The 15,720-nt window shown below is 42.4% G+C and overlaps 1 pseudogene; it reads left to right on the forward strand.

Moving 5' to 3' along the window:
• The window catches only part of LOC129083030 (40S ribosomal protein S2-like), a 42,266-nt pseudogene extending 28,321 nt beyond the window's left edge, over positions 1 to 13,945 (forward strand).
• The last annotated feature ends 1,775 nt before the right edge of the window (positions 13,946 to 15,720 follow it).

A 15,720-nucleotide genomic window follows, 5' to 3' on the forward strand; every position in this document is an offset into this window, starting at 1 on the left:
CTCGCTGCTCTGCCCACTCCCTTGCAGGCCATTTCGGTGCCAATCTGTGGGAGGCCTTGCCAGCCCGTGCAAGCCCTCGCCAGCCCGCACAGGTCCACACACACGCTCGCCAACCCTCGCTGGCCACTCGGCACAAGTGTGCACGCCTGCACTGGGTGGTTTTGGGGTGTCTATGTGTGCTTTTCGGCTTTTGGCTCTTTGGGGATGTGGCCTCTTCCCGCACAATGGAGACTATGGAAAGGAGAAGGAGTCGGGACTCCCCGGTTCCTCTTCCCGTTCTTTCCCCAATGCCTCCATTTCCAGTCTCTCCTCAGGAGTCTCTGGGCAGTTCTGTGACCCCTTCGGCCAAGGATCCACCCCCTGTGCGAACTGCGTTTCAATCGCAGGCAGTCTGGTTCCTGCGTGCCCCTCTTCTGCCTCTTTGGGGGTGCGCCTTTCCAGCCCACAATGGAGACTACGGAAAGGGGAGGGAGTCGGGACTCCCTGGTTCCTCCTCCCGTTCTTTCCCCAACACCTCTGTCTCCAGTCTCTCCTCAAGGCTCTCCCAGCCAGTCTGCACTCGTCCCCCCAGGTCACATGCACACAAGCTGTGTGTGGAGCACACAAAAGGCAGGTTCATTGATTCCCTTATGCCTGAGCGAGATGGTAGCTGCAGAGTGGGAGGCGCGCCATCACCCGGGCTCCACCGGCCACCGTGTCAGTTCTCTTCACAAAGTTTTCCTCACCAGTCTTTTCCCAGGCACCAGCCCACCCTGCTGCCGCCTCTACCCAGAGATCAAGGAGGGTGGCTGCCACTGCAATTTTTGCGTTGGCCCTTTTAATGTCTCTTTGCATCCCCAGCCACCTGTCTCTGGCAGAGAGCACCCCTAAGCTTTTCGAGATTGCGTTTTGTCTGTATTTTCTTGGTTTTAGCTGCTGTAATTTAGGGGTCCCTGTTTATGATTCAGACCCCGTTCTTCTCGGGGGGAGCTAACTGGCCGTTTCAATGTCCCTCTGGTGCTAGTGCCTGTGGGCACCCAGCCCACCCTCTCAAGCCTCCACCGCACTTCTCACCCATTGTGATGTGTGAAAGTCAAATCCACTGTCTGTCCGCGGCTCCAAGGCTCCTCTCCCACTATTGTTCCATTGTTTTCCAGGTGATTACTCCACTATTTAGTCGCAATTCCAGTTTGGTCTTGTGGGGAGGAGGTCAGCGTGACTCCCATTCACTCTTCCGCCATCTTAATCCCCAATAAATAATTTTTTTAAAAAAATTAGAGAATATCACTACAGACCCTTGAGATAGTAAAGGAAAAGCAAGGGACAATTACAAACAACACTTTACATAAAATTTACAACTTACATAAAAATTAAACCATTTTTTACAAACAAAATCCAAAAACTGATCAAGGATAAAAAGATTATCTGAGTAATTTAATATCTACTGAAGAAATTGATTCTGTAACTAAACACTTTCTGGAAAAGAAATCTCCAGACCCAGATGACTTTGTTGGTAAATTATACCAAACGAATACCACCATTTCCACACAATCTCTTCCAGAAAATAGAAGAGGGGAGAATATTTCCTAATTCATCTCAGGCCATCATTATCTTAACACTAAAACCCAATAGAGACTCTACAAAACATTATAAACCAGTATCTCTCATGAATATAGACAGAAAATTTCTTAATGAAACACTAGAAAATCAAAAACAGAAGTATATAAATAGAATACACTATCACAAACTGGGTTTCCTCTTCCCCCAAAAAAGGGAACGGATTTTCCCTAAAATTTGTAACAAGGATGTCCACTCTCACCATTCCAACTCCACATCAGACTCAAGTCCCAACCAGCACAAGAAGTTAGAAAAAGAAAAAAAGGATGCATAAATTATAAAGGAAAAAATAAAGTTAACCTTAATTGTATATGACACGATCATCTATGTAGAAAAATTACAAGTAATATACCAAAGAAAACCACTCTTAGAATTAATATAATGAGTTAGCAAAATCTCAGGTTGCATCATCAACACACGCAAAAAAACGATTGTATTTTCACATACTAGCAATGAACAATCAGAAACCAAAAAATTTTAATACTATTTCAGTATCATCCAAAAAAATCAAGTAGGTGTGTATAAATCTAAATTATTTTGTGTGTATATGGGCTTTTATGTTTCAATTATAGCTGCTGATGATAGAAATAAAAGAACACCTTAAAAAATGGAGAACCTCCCTGGCTGGTGTGGCTCAGTAGATTGAGTGCCAGCCTGAAAACCAAAGGGCCCTCAGTTTGATTCCCAGTCAGAGCACATGCCTGGGTTGCGGGCCAGGTCCCCAGTAGGGGCTGGGGGTGTGAGAGGCAACCCACACGCTGATGTTTCTCTTCCTCTCTTTCTCTCTCTCTTCCCCTCTCTCTAAAAATAAATAAAGTCTATTTTAAAAAATGGAGAAGCTTCTAACCATCATGAATTGAGGGCTCAGCCTTGGCTGGTGTGGCTAAGTGGATTGAGCACCAGCTTGTGAGGCAAAGGGTTGTCAGTTCAATTCCCATTCAGGGCACAAGCCTGGGCAGAGAAGAGACTATTATTGCTCCATTTTATGCTTCTGCCCCCTTTGTAAAATATTAGATGCCCGTATAGACCTAGGCTTATTTCTGGGCTTTCTATTCTGTTCCACTGGTCTATGGATCTGTTCTTGTGTCAGTACCAGATTGTTTTGAGTATAGTGGCTTTGTAGTATAGTTCATAGCAGCACAATCTACAATAGCCAAGTGTTGGAAGCAACCTAAATGCCCATCAGTAGATGATTGGATCAAAAAGTTATGGTACATATACACAATGGAATACTATGCAGCAGAAACAAAAAAAAAAAAGAACTACTAAACTTCGCGACAGCATGGATGGAACTGGAGAGCATTATGCTCAGCGAAATAAGCCAGGGGGCGAAAGACAAATACCATATGATCTCACCTATAAGTGGAACCTAACCAACAATACAAAGATGCAAGGAAAATAAGACCAGCACTGAAAGGAAAAGAAATCAACAGAGACAAGAGGGAAGGAGGGAGGGGGGCGGGGAAAAGGAAGGGAAGGGGAAAGTCAAGGAACATATAGCAAGGACTCATGGACAAAACCAAAGGGGAAGAGCTGAGGGAGGAAAAGAGAGCGGGGACAAGGGAAAGTGGTGGAGGGTAGACAGAGACAAATGTATTTGAAAAAATAAATTAAAAAAATAAATAAAAATGGTTCATATAAAAAAAAGAAAACATTATACAGGTTTCAAGTGTACAATTCTATAACACATCATCAGTATATCGCATTGTGTGCCCACCACCATCTCTTTACTCTCTTCATCCTCCCTTCACACCCTTCCCACCATACCGTTGTTTGTGTCTGAGTTTGGTTTTTTGTTTGTTTGTTTTTTGCTTTCTGCTTTATATCCCACAAGAATGAAATCATATAGTTCTTCTTCTTTTCCAGCTTTTTTGCCTTGGCATGATACTCTCAGGATCCATCCATGTCACAAATGGCAGTATTTCATCCTTTCTTACAGCTGAATAGTATTCCGTTGTATATATGTACTACATCTTTTTAATCCAATCATCTAGCAGAGGACACTTAGGTTGTTTCCATGTCTTGGCACCACGAATAATGCTGCAGTGAACATAGGAGTATATATATCTTTACAAATAAATGTTTTCAAATGTTTTGGGTAGATTCCCAGAAGAAGAGTTGCTGGGTCATATGGTAGCTCTATTCTTTTTTTTTTTCTTTTTTTAAAGTATATTTTATTGATTATGCTATTACAGTTGTCCCATTTTTTTCTCCCCTTTATTCCCCTCCACCCTGCACCCCCCCCCTTCCTCCAGCTCTCCCCCACTCTTGGTTTCATGTCCATGGGTTGTACATATAAGTTCTTTGGCTTCTCCATTTCCTATACTATTCTTAACCTCCCCCTGTCTATTTTGTACCTACCAACTATGCTCCTTATTCCTTGTACCTTTTCCCGCATTCTTTCTCCTTCCCCTCCCCCTTGATAACCCTCCATGTGATCTCCATTTCTATGATTCTGTCCCTGTTCTTGTTGTTTTCTTAGTTTGTTTTTGTTTTTTTAGGTTCAGTTGTTGATAGTTATGAGTTTGTTGTCATTTTATTGCTCGTAGTTTTTGATCTTCTTTTTCTGAGATAAGTCCCTTGAACATTTCATATAGTAAGGGCTTGGTGAAGATGAACTACTTTAACTTGAATTTATCTGGGATGCACTTTATCTGCCCTTCCATTCTAAATGAAGCTTTGCTGAAAAGAGTAATCTTGGATGTAGGTCCCTGTCTTTCATGACTTTGAATACTTCTTGCCAGCCTCTTCTTGCCTGAAAGGTTTCTTTTGAGAAATCAGCTGATAATTCTTATGGGAACTCCTTTGTAGGTAACTGTCTCCTTTTCTCTTGCTGCTTTTAAGATTCTCTCCTTTTATTTAACCTTGGGTAATGTAATTATGATGTGCTCTGGTGCGTACTTCCTTGGGTCCAACTTCTTTGGGACTCTCTGAGCTTCCTGGGTCTCTGGGAAGTCTATTCCCTTTGCCAGATTGGGGAAGTTCTCCTTTATTATTTTTTCAAGTAAGTTTTTAATTTCTTGCTCTTACTCTCCTCCTTCTGGCACCCCTATGATTCAGATGTTGGAATGTTTAAAGTTGTCCCAGAGGTTCCTAAGCCTCTCCTCATTTTTTTTGAATTCTTGGTTCTTCATTCTGTGCTTGGTTGAATGTTTATCTCTTCCTTTTGTTCATTTGAGTCCCGGTTTCCTTCTCTTCACTGTTGATTCCCTGTATATTTTTCTTTATTTCACTTTGCATTGCCTTCACTTTTTTCTCCATCTTGCAACAATACTCAACCATTTCTGTGAGCATCCTCATTACCAGTGTTTTGAACTCTGCATCTGATAGGTTAGTTATCTCTTCCACTTAGTTCTATTTTTGGAGTTTCGATCTCTTCTTTCATTTGGGCCATATTTCCTTGATTCAGTGCACCTGTTATGTTGTAAGGGGTGGAGCCTTAGTTATTCGCCAGGGCAGGGCAACCCACTTCATTGCGTTATGGTGCTGTATGTGGGTGAGGGGTCTGAGATGAAACAATGGCACTTGCTCAGATCTCTGCTGGCTTTCAGTCACTTCCCCCACTACCCACAAGCAAATTGGGCCCTTCGGTGCTGATTCCCAGGTGAGTGGGTTAGTGTACATTCTAGAACCCTGTGGGCCTCTCCAACAAACACTCCTATAAGGCTGGGAGTTTCTCCCACCAGCGCAACCCCCACAGATTTTTATTGCCAGAGGCTTTCAGGTTTTCTTTTCCTGTGCTGGAACGCTGGGTCTGTCTTGCTCCCCTGTTGTTCTCCCCAGTTTATCTGCATGCAAATGCGGGACCACCAACCACCATCTCACCCACCCAGTCCTCCAGCTACCACCTTGCCCTGCATCTTCTCCTCCCTGGCTGTCTGTCTCTGCCCCTGCTAATAGCTTGAATGAACATTTCTTCTTGAACTCTTTGGTTGTAGGTCTTCCATACAATTTGATTTTCCGGCAGTTCTGGTTGTTTTTTGTTTTTAAATTTGTTGTTGTCTTTATTTCAGTTGTGCAAGGAGGCAAAGTGTATCTGTCTACACCTCCATCTTGGCTGGAAGTCTGTATCAGTAGCCCAATTTATTTTTAAAATAAATCCAAAGACTATTTAAGAAAGAATAGCTTTTTCTGCAATAGTGTTAAATTCAATAAAAAGCCATGTGAAAAAAAATTAATATCCACTAAAACTTCACATCTTATACAAATATTTACTCAATGTGAATCACAGATCTAAAATTAGAAGAAAACATAGGACAAAATCTTTCTGACCCTGAGTTAAGCGAAGTTCTTAAACATGACACCAAAAGCACTTCCTTAAAAGAATAAATATAATAATTTAGATTCTATAAATATTAAAAAATTTTGCTCTGTAAATAATACTGCTAGAAAATTAAAGGATAAGCTACAGGCCACAAAAATATATTTGCAAATCTGGCAAAGGGCTGTATCCAAAATATGTAAACACCCTCTAAAATTTGGGGTCTAAATTGTGGTAAAAATAACTCCCTGGATTAACCAATCACTCAAGACAGTAGGAAGGACAGGCACTTCATCAGACCAATCAGTGGGCAGGCAAGTATTATCCTCTTCTCCTAATCACAGACAACCTCCAATCAACCAATAGAAGTAGAAAGCCAGGATAAGAGGAGGGGCCTGCATGGTCTCCATGGTAATCCTGGAGGATTGGAGTGAGGGAGAGGCTGCACGCAGCCAGAGCCCGATGCCCTAATGGGGGTGTTTGAGAGGGGCAGGGAGGGAATTTATGGGGGGACAGGTGGGAAGGAGTTAGAGGGGGAAAAAGGGAGCAAGGAAGGCTTCATAAACAGGCAGAGAGAGTGTTATAAGTAGATTAGTATTTAGAGGGAGCACAGTTTCAGGAGAGAAGAGAGGCTGTAATAGGTGGACACAGAAGGAGCTCAAAAGTCAGGAAGCTAGCTGGAGAGGTAGAGAGATTTTAGAGGGAAGAAGGGCAGGACTTTATAAAGGGACAGAGAAAAGGCTATGAGTGGCATGAAAGGGACTTAAAATTCATAGGTGGTCAAAGAAGTTCTTAGAGGAGCCCAGTGAGAGTTTATGTGGAGGTAGGGGAGCAGTTTTTGGATCACAGCAAGTTCAGACAGATTCAGAGGGACAAAGTGAGGGATAAATTGCAGAAGCAAAGAATTACTGGTGACATTAGACATTTCATAGGATAAGCGTTTTATAAGGAACAATGAAAGTTTTACAGGTGAAAAGTGAGACTTAAAGTGTTGGGTGAGGATCTTCATAGTAGGGTGTTTTATAGAGGCAAAGACAGTTGCTTGGGTGACAATGAGGCAATTATAGAAACAATGCGTGATAGTGGATCAGTTGAGGTTTCAGGGAGGATAAAGTGAGAGTCATCAGAGTCAAAAACGGATTTGGGTTGACAGGATGGGGCCAAGAAAAACATGCTGCAGGAGTTTGCAAGGCAGTTACAGAGGACAGAAAGGAGGTTACAGGAGACAAGGAACAGAGAGGGAATAGGGCATGGGGACAGGTGGGGGCTGGAGTTCTAGGGGACAGGAAGATATTAAAGGGGATGGGCAGAGGCTAAAAGGGATATGGTGGAAGTTTAATAGAGTCAGTAAGAGTTTTAAAGGAAGAATTCACAGGAGTCAAGGAGACATGTTAGTGTGAAAAGGGATGAGGTCAGAGGGCATTGTAGAGTCCAGAAGCCATACTAAGCGATAACCCACTCTCTGCCCCCAGGTGTTTGAAATTTTGCCTGACAAGCCCCCCAAAGATTACATGTGCCTGTCGATTTTGGCCTTCCTCTTGTGTTTTCCCATAGGCATTGTAGCCTTGATCTTCTCTATCCAGGTGGGAATCTGAATCATGCCAATCCTCACCCTCCCCTTCCTCTTCATCCTGGCTATGACCCTAATTCAAACTCTTCCTTGTTTCCCTCCCATGGGTTCAGGTCCCTACCCTATGTCCATACAGTTCCACGGTTTACCCCCATACAAAAACGCTTTTAAGCCCATCTATCCCTGTTCTACCTCTCCCCCCAAATCAGACAAGGCACAGCAACAAATGGAATGAACGAGCCTTGGCAGCTGAGACCTCTCACCAAGTCTTCTACATTGCAGTCTTGGGGATTGTTATGGGAAGCTTCATCACATTCATCCTCTTGATTTTCTACATGATGGACTTATTTTCTCGGTAACATCCTCTTCAGCTCATGAACAAACTAACAAATACATACAGCTATGCTACTGCCCTTGGCTCTTAATGTCTACTTGGGCTAAATGGAACTCCTGCTCCTCCATGTCTGAAGTGCCAAATGTTGCCAGTATGAGCCTGCAATTTGCGGTGGTTGATGAGGAAGGAAGTGGTAGCTCAGGCAGCCCATTGGACCAGAGCTCAAGGCCAACCCTGAGACCCTGGCAAGGGATAAGGGCCATGGGAGACAGGATAAGGGCACTGTTTCCCCCAGGACAGCCTCCCCTCCTGCCTACAATCATGTGTTCATGCCACACATTTATTTATGTTTACCAAGGGCCCTGACTGTGCTGCCTGACTCTAGGGACATAGCAGTAAGTATTTAAGGTCCAACCTCACCCCTCACAGAACTTGTAAACCAGGGTAGAAGACAAACATATCACCAGACAGTTACAGCCCACAACAGTCTAATTTCTAATGGGGGAAACTTAAGGAGGTGGGTTGTAAAAGCTAGACCTAATCTGAGGTGCTGACTGTCTATCAGCAAACCAGGAAGTCAAGCAGCTGTCAGTGAACTGGTGAGAATTTGGTTCATATTCTGATTGTAGAGAGCTTCTGTAACAGGTATAAATTGTCTTCTCTCCCCCCTTTCCCCAGCCATCAAGTTCATTCAATAAATACATTCTAGGCATCTACAATATACCAAGCACTGCACTAGGAGCTAGAAACACAACAGAGAAAAATAAATAAGACCTCTTTCTGAAGGAGCTTACAATTCCAGTGGGGAAGAAAGCCATAAATACATAGATCTTTAAATAAGCAAGATAACTACAGAGAATGGAAAACATTATAGAGGAAAAAATAAAAAAGGCCATAAGCTAAAGCAGCGCCAGTAGTGGTCCACCACTATTAATGGTCTGCAACAAGATAAGTGAAGAAATTGCCAGTAAGTGGTTACAGCAATTTGCCATGACATTCAAGTATATTATCAAGAGACTTGTCTTGTCAAATTGGGTATAAAACAAAGTATCAGTCCATGACTCATTGGAGAAATCAAAATATGAGTCCTACTCCGCAACCACAGATGGTTTGAGATACAATGGGAGGAAGGAACGAGATCTAGAGGGTATATTGTTTAGGGCCTTGCTAGCAGCTGTAACAAATAGACTCCACCAAATAAGTAGCTCAAAAACTAGTTTATTCTTCCTCACAGAACCCACCAATGGGACATATCTGGTGATCCACATATTAAGTCAGGGATCCAGGCTCCTTTCACTTAGTTATTACACCATCTCCTAAGGGCTCACAGTCCAGACAGAAGAAGAGAGAGTGAAGAACTCACACCTTCTTCTTGGAAACCTGAGCCTGAGCCATGGCTGGTGTGGCTCAGTGGACTGAGCACCGGCCTGCGAACCAAAAGGTCACCAGTCGGATTCCTAGTCAGGGCACAGGCCTGGGTTGCAGGCCAAGTCCCCAGTTGGGGGCATTCAAGAGGCAACCAATCAATGTACCTCTCGCACATTGATGTTTCTCTTCCTCTCGTTCTCCCTCCCTTCCCCTCTCTCTAAAAATAAACAATCAAATTCTTTTTTTTAAAGCCTTGTCATGAAAGTGAAACTTTGTGCACTGTTGGCAGAATGTAAATTTGTACAGCCACTGTGGAAAACAGTAGAGAGTTTCCTCAGAATAGAAGTACCATATGATCCAGCAATCTCACTTCTGGTTATATATCCAAAGGAAATAAAATCACTGTTTCAAAGAGGTATTTGCACTCCTCCTGTGCAAGCATCATTCACCATAGCCAAGATATGGAAACAACCTAAGTGTCTGACAACAAATACATGGATTAAAAAAGAAGTGGAATATATACTCAAAGGGATATTATTCAGCCATGAGAACTATGAAATCCTGCCATTTCCAGCAGCATAAAAGAACCTTAAGGGTGTTATGTTAAGTGAAATAAGTCAGAGAAAGACAATTACTGTGTGATGTCACTTATATGTGGAATCATAGAAACAGAATGTAAAATGGTGGTTGCCAGGGGCTAGGGGGCGAGGGGAATGAGGACAAGCTGGTAAAAAGGTAAAACCTTTCAGTTATAAGATAAATAAGTTTAGAGGATCTAATGTATAACTTGGTGAATGTGATTAACAATAATATATTGTATGCTAAAATAAGCTTAGAAGGTAGTTTTTTTTTCTAAATTAATTTATTGATTTTTAGATAGAGGGGAAGGGAGGGAGAAAGAGAGGATGAGAAACATCAGTGTGTGGTTTCCTCTCTCACTCCCTCTACTGGAGTCCTGGCCTGCAACCCAGGCATGTGCCCTGTACTGGAAATCAAACTGGCAACACTTCGGTTTGCAGGCCGGCGCCCAATCCACTGAGCCACACCAGCCAGGGCTAAGACAGTAGATCTTAAGCATTTTCACCAAAATAAAAAACAAAAAGTAACTATGTGAGGTGATGGGTGTATTAATTAACTTGATTATGGTAATAATTTCTCAATGTATCCATATATTAAATCACCACGTTATACACTTTAAATATATTACAATTTTACCTCAGTAAAGCAGGTGGCAAATTGTTACAATTCAGCCTTGGCCCTAAAATGCCCTAAACTATTGCTCTCAGTCCATTGGACAAAATGAGTCTCATGGCATCAGGAGCTGGAAAGACAGAGCTCCCCTTGTCTGATCTTGGGAAGGGTATGAGAAATAAGTCTGGAGAGGTATGGTGTAGCAGTTAATATAGGGTTTGGGAGCCTTATTCTGGCTCAGAGGTTGGTTCAACAGTGCACATGTGAACATTCCTGAGCCAATAAGTCTTAGTTTCTCTGGAAGCATTTACTAAAGAGAAGCAGCTTGCCTCTTCCTTGTTAACCTATAAAACCACATCTTTCTCCCCCACCTTGGAGGGTGTAGGGTAATCTCATTTGTAACCACGTGGAAGAACCTGGGGTTGCCAGATGAAGGAGGAGCCAAGGAAGCAAACAATAGAAAGTAGAAAACAGCATAGTACTGGCATAAAAACAGACACATAGATCAATGGAACAGAAGAGAGCACCCAGGGAAAAAAAAAAACACCTTTATAGTCAATATTTGATAGAGGAAGCAAGCACATACAATGAGTAAAAGACAGTTTATTCAATAAATGGTGTTAGGAAAATTGGACAGATATGTGCAAAGAAAATGAAAAGATGGGGGGAGGGGGCAGGGGAAGGTGGTGGGGGAAGGCAGAGACAAATGTATTTGAAAAAATAAATAAAATAAATTAAATGAAAAAAAAAGAAAATGAAAAGAAAAATGAAAGTAGACCACCTTCTTACACCACACACTAGAATAAATTCAAAATGGATTAAAAATGTAACTGTTAGACTTGAAGCTATAAAAATCCTAGAAGAAAACATAGACAGGAAAATCTCAGACATTGCTTGCAGCAATATTTTTTCTAATATATCTCCTCAGGCAAGGGAAACAGAAGAAAAAATAAACAAATGGGACTACATCAAACTAAAAATGTTTTACACAGCAAAGGAAGCCATCAACAAAATAAAAAGACAGCCCATTGAATAGGAGAACATATTTGCCAATATATCTGATAAAACTCAACACCAAAAAAAAAACAATCCAATTAAAAAATAGGCAAAGAACCTGAATAGACATTGAAGAGGACATACATATGACCAATAGACATATGAAAAGATACTCAACTAATCATCAGAGAAATGCAAATTAAAACCACAATAAGATATCATCTCACAGCTGTCAGAATGGCTGTCATTAAAAAATCAACAAACAACAGGTGCTGGTGAGGACATGGAGAAAGGGGAACCCTTTTGCACTCTTGGTGGGATTGCAGACTGGTGCAGCCACTGTGGAAAGCAGTATGGAGATACCTCAAAAAATTAAAAATGGGTTTGCCTTTTGACCCAGTGATCCCACTTCTGGGAATATATCCAAAGGAACCCAAAACACTAACTCAAAAGAATATAAGTACTTCTATGTTCATTGCAGTGTTACTTACAATTGCCAAGATCAGGAAGCAGCCCAAGTGTCCATCAGTAGATAAGTGGATAAAACAACTATGGTACATTTACACAATGGAGTACTACTTGGCCATAAAAAATAAGAAAATTTTACCATTTGTAACAGCATGGATGGACATGAAGAACATTATGCAAAGTGACATAAGCCAGTCAGAGAAAGGCAAATACCATATGATTTCACTCATATGCTGAATCTAATGAGCAAACTGAACTAACAAGCAAAATAGAGGCAGACTCATACATAGAGAGCAGGCTGACAGCTCTGGGGTGGGGGTGGTTAGCGGGTGGAGGGACAAGCAAAAAGGAAAAAGGACACATGGACGCAGACAGCAGTGTGGTCATTGTGGGGGAAGGAGGTTATAAGGGGAATAAATGGTAATGGAAAAAATACGATATACATAATGTGTGCCAATTTTTTTAAGTGAAGGAACTGGAAGCTGGGTCCTCAGTAACATCACCAGCATCATCACTATGATAGTCATTGAACAGTAAATTGTGTTCAAACACTGTTCAAAGAGCATATGCATATTATCTCATTTAAATGCTGCAACACTGAAAAGTAGGTGTTACTGTCCCTGATTCATAAGTGCAAAAACTGAAGCCAGAAAGATCGAGAGACTTGTCCAAGTTATCCAGATTGTGAGTGGTGGAATTAGAATTCAAACCTTACTGGTCCGACTGCAGGGGCTTTGCTCATTAGAACTGCTTTCCAGTGTTTGAGCTGCTGTATCACATCTCACCTGAACCAGTTTTCTTTTAACCATGTCAGCTAAGATATTTCTTGTTTAGGAGGGAAAAAACTACTTTGAGTTGGGTTTTCAGACAGTCATAATCCAAAAAGAAGTTTAACTCTGAGTCCAAAGGCGGTAATCCAACAAACGTGGAGGAGGTGGGGCAGAGGCTTTCCTGGGAGGGCACATCTGAGGACAAGATAGCTATTAAAGATAAGAAATAAGGGTGATTGAGGTAGGAGCACAGGAATCAAATCTATAAGAATAAAACCCCAGAAATGGAAGGGAGGTACTGCCCCAATGAGAACACTGCTCTCCTCCCTGGAACAGTTTTAACCTATGGATAAGTTCCCTCCACTCGGCCTCATCATCTCTCTCACCTGCCCCCTGCTACGCTTTAATCCCGTCATCACTGTTCTGGTCCCCTGCCCCAGCCTCGGACTCTTCCTACGATCCAATCGCCACAGAACCACCAGAACGTTCTTTCCCACTTTTCAAAAACTTTAATTTCTTAATCTATTTAGATAAAGATTCCAAACCTGCTTCTGCTTCAAAGACACACCAGATGATGATGGAACTCATGCTGCAGGAGGGCCTGGAGCGCTGGGGTCCCTCGAATGGGAAGCTGTGGCAGCTTCCATGAAGGATTTGGCAGCAGCATCCAGAACAAAGGTCATGGCTGTGGTCGGGGCTCGGCTGAGGCCATGGTACTCACAGAGGCAAAGCCAAGGACCAGGAGTGGATCCCTGTGATCAAGCTGGGCTGCCTGGCCAAGGACATGAAGGTCGAATCCCTGGAGAGGATCTGTCCCTTCTCCCTGCTCATCAAGGAGTCATTGACTTCCCTGGAGACATCCCTCAAGAAGGAGGTTTTGAAGATTACGCCCGTGCAAAAGCAGACCTGATCTGGCCAGAGGACCAGGTTCAAGTGATTCAAGGAAGTAGCCACTGCCCTCCATCAGCGGCCATCATCCTGCCCAAGTTCTCAGTTGGACCTGTGCAGCGAGGTTATTGGAGGAACAAGATTGGCAAGACCCACACTGTCCCTTACAAGGTGACAGCTGCTGTGTCCCTGTGCTGGAGTGTCTCATCCCTGCCCCCAGGGGTACTGGTATTGTCTCAGTCCCTGGGCCCAAGAAGCTGCTGCTAATGGCCGGTGTCAACAACTGCAACCTCTCAGCCAGGGGCTGCACTACCACCTTGGGCAACTTTTCCAAGGCCATCTTTGATGACATCGCCAAGACCTACAGCTATCTCATCCCTGACGCCTGGAAAGAGATCGTGTTCACCCAGCCCTCCTATCAGGAATTCACTGACTATCTTGTAAAGACCCCCAGCAGAGTTTCTGTGCAGAGGACCCAGGCTCCAGATGTGGCCACCACATAATTTTACACAAGAAAAATAAAATAAATTAAGCCTGTTTTTAAAAATCTTTCAAATCTACAGACTATACTGAAACATAGTCTAACTGGCCCCCATGTTATATCCAGATTTAACAGATGTAAACATTTTCTTATATCTGCATCAGATCTCTCCTTCCTAGAAATAAAATACTATAAATACAGATTAAGCCCCTGGCCCCTCTTCTCTGTTCCCTTTCTCCCTCCTTCTGTCCCTGAACTCAAGTTCCATGAATCACTCCTGTGTGCATTTTTCACTTTTACTCAGTATGTGTGGGTAACTTGACAATACAGAGTTGTTGTTTTGTGTGTGTAAAGTGCAGGAAAGCTAGCGCAAGCTGGAATAAACTTACTTTTGCCCTTGATGGTATGAGCATACACAAGAGAAGATGGCATCCTTCATCATAGATTAAACACACACCTGGCCCAGGAGTTGGAGAAGTTGAAGGAAGATCCAGGAGAAGGGGGAATAATCGTTGGCCTGGCTGCTGCCCTATGCAAAAATGATGAGTCAGCAGCCAGCCACCCAGACAACATGTGTAATCTACAAAACGGCAGCTGCTCTACCTCTGACCTCTAAATCTTGCCCAAGAATCTGTTGGCCTGTCCTGTTTGGACACACAGAGAGAAGGTAATTCTGGGATATAGTTAATTCACTCTAGTCAAGCTGACATGCATCACAAAGCCACTACACAGAAACTGGAGAATAGTGAGAAGATGTTGAGTGACTGCTGGGGAGATGGTCACATGACCAGCTCTTCTCTCTCTTAGGTATCTTAGTCTAATAACCCTTGAGTGGATTTTTTTAGAGTTGCAGAAGTATTGCACCTTTGTTACAACTGATGACCAACAGTGAAACATTACTACTAATTAAATCCATATCTTACATTAGGGCTCACTCTGTGTTGTACAGTCCTATGTCTTTTTACAAATGCATAATGTGGTGTATCCACCATTACAATATCACACAAAATAGTTTCACTCATCTGAAAATGTTCTTTGCTTCACCTCTTCATCCTGACCCCATCCCATGATTCCTCTGGCAATCACAGATATTTTTTACTGATCTCTATTTTGCCTTTTCCAGAATGCCATATAAATGGAATCAAACAGCACATTGACTATTCAGATTGCCTTCCAAAGTGGCTGTATTATTTTGCATTCCCATCTAATGAGAGTTCTCTTGTTTCACAGCCTCAAAAGCATTTAGTGTTGTTATTTTGGATTTTAGACATTTTAGTGGACATGTAGACATTTTCCATCATTGTTTTGATCTGCAATTCCCTGATAACATATGATATTGATCAATTTTTCAGATGTTTCTTTGCCATCTGTATATCTTCTTTGGTGAGACATCTGTTCATAACTTTTGTCCACTTTTAATTGGATTATTTATTATCTTATGGTTGAGTTTGAAGAGTTCTTTGTATATTTTGGATCCAGGTTCATCATCAGATATGTTTTGCAAATATTTTACCCCAGTCTGTGACTTTTTTCATTCTCTTAACAGCCAATAATTTTTAAAAGCCCCTTGAAAGACTCATAAACTCGTGGCAGATATGCTGTCCAGTGATGTTTAAGTAGAAAAATACTCCACAAGGGGCAGAAGACTAGAGACGTTTGAGAGAAATGACAGCTGTTGAGAAATTAGGCATCATGGAATAGCAGCTGTTAATCTTTCTTCCAGGAAGCCCACCTGGGTTACATCAGTCCCTGGCACCCTCTTCTGCTTCTCTGCCCTTATGAAGCTTTGAAAGCTGG

The sequence above is a fragment of the Pteronotus mesoamericanus genome, unplaced genomic scaffold (genome assembly GCF_021234165.1).
Source record: "Pteronotus mesoamericanus isolate MK-2021 breed Mesoamerican mustached bat unplaced genomic scaffold, CSHL_Meso_final scaffold_165, whole genome shotgun sequence".
In the NCBI taxonomy this organism is placed as follows: Eukaryota; Metazoa; Chordata; class Mammalia; order Chiroptera; family Mormoopidae; genus Pteronotus; species Pteronotus mesoamericanus.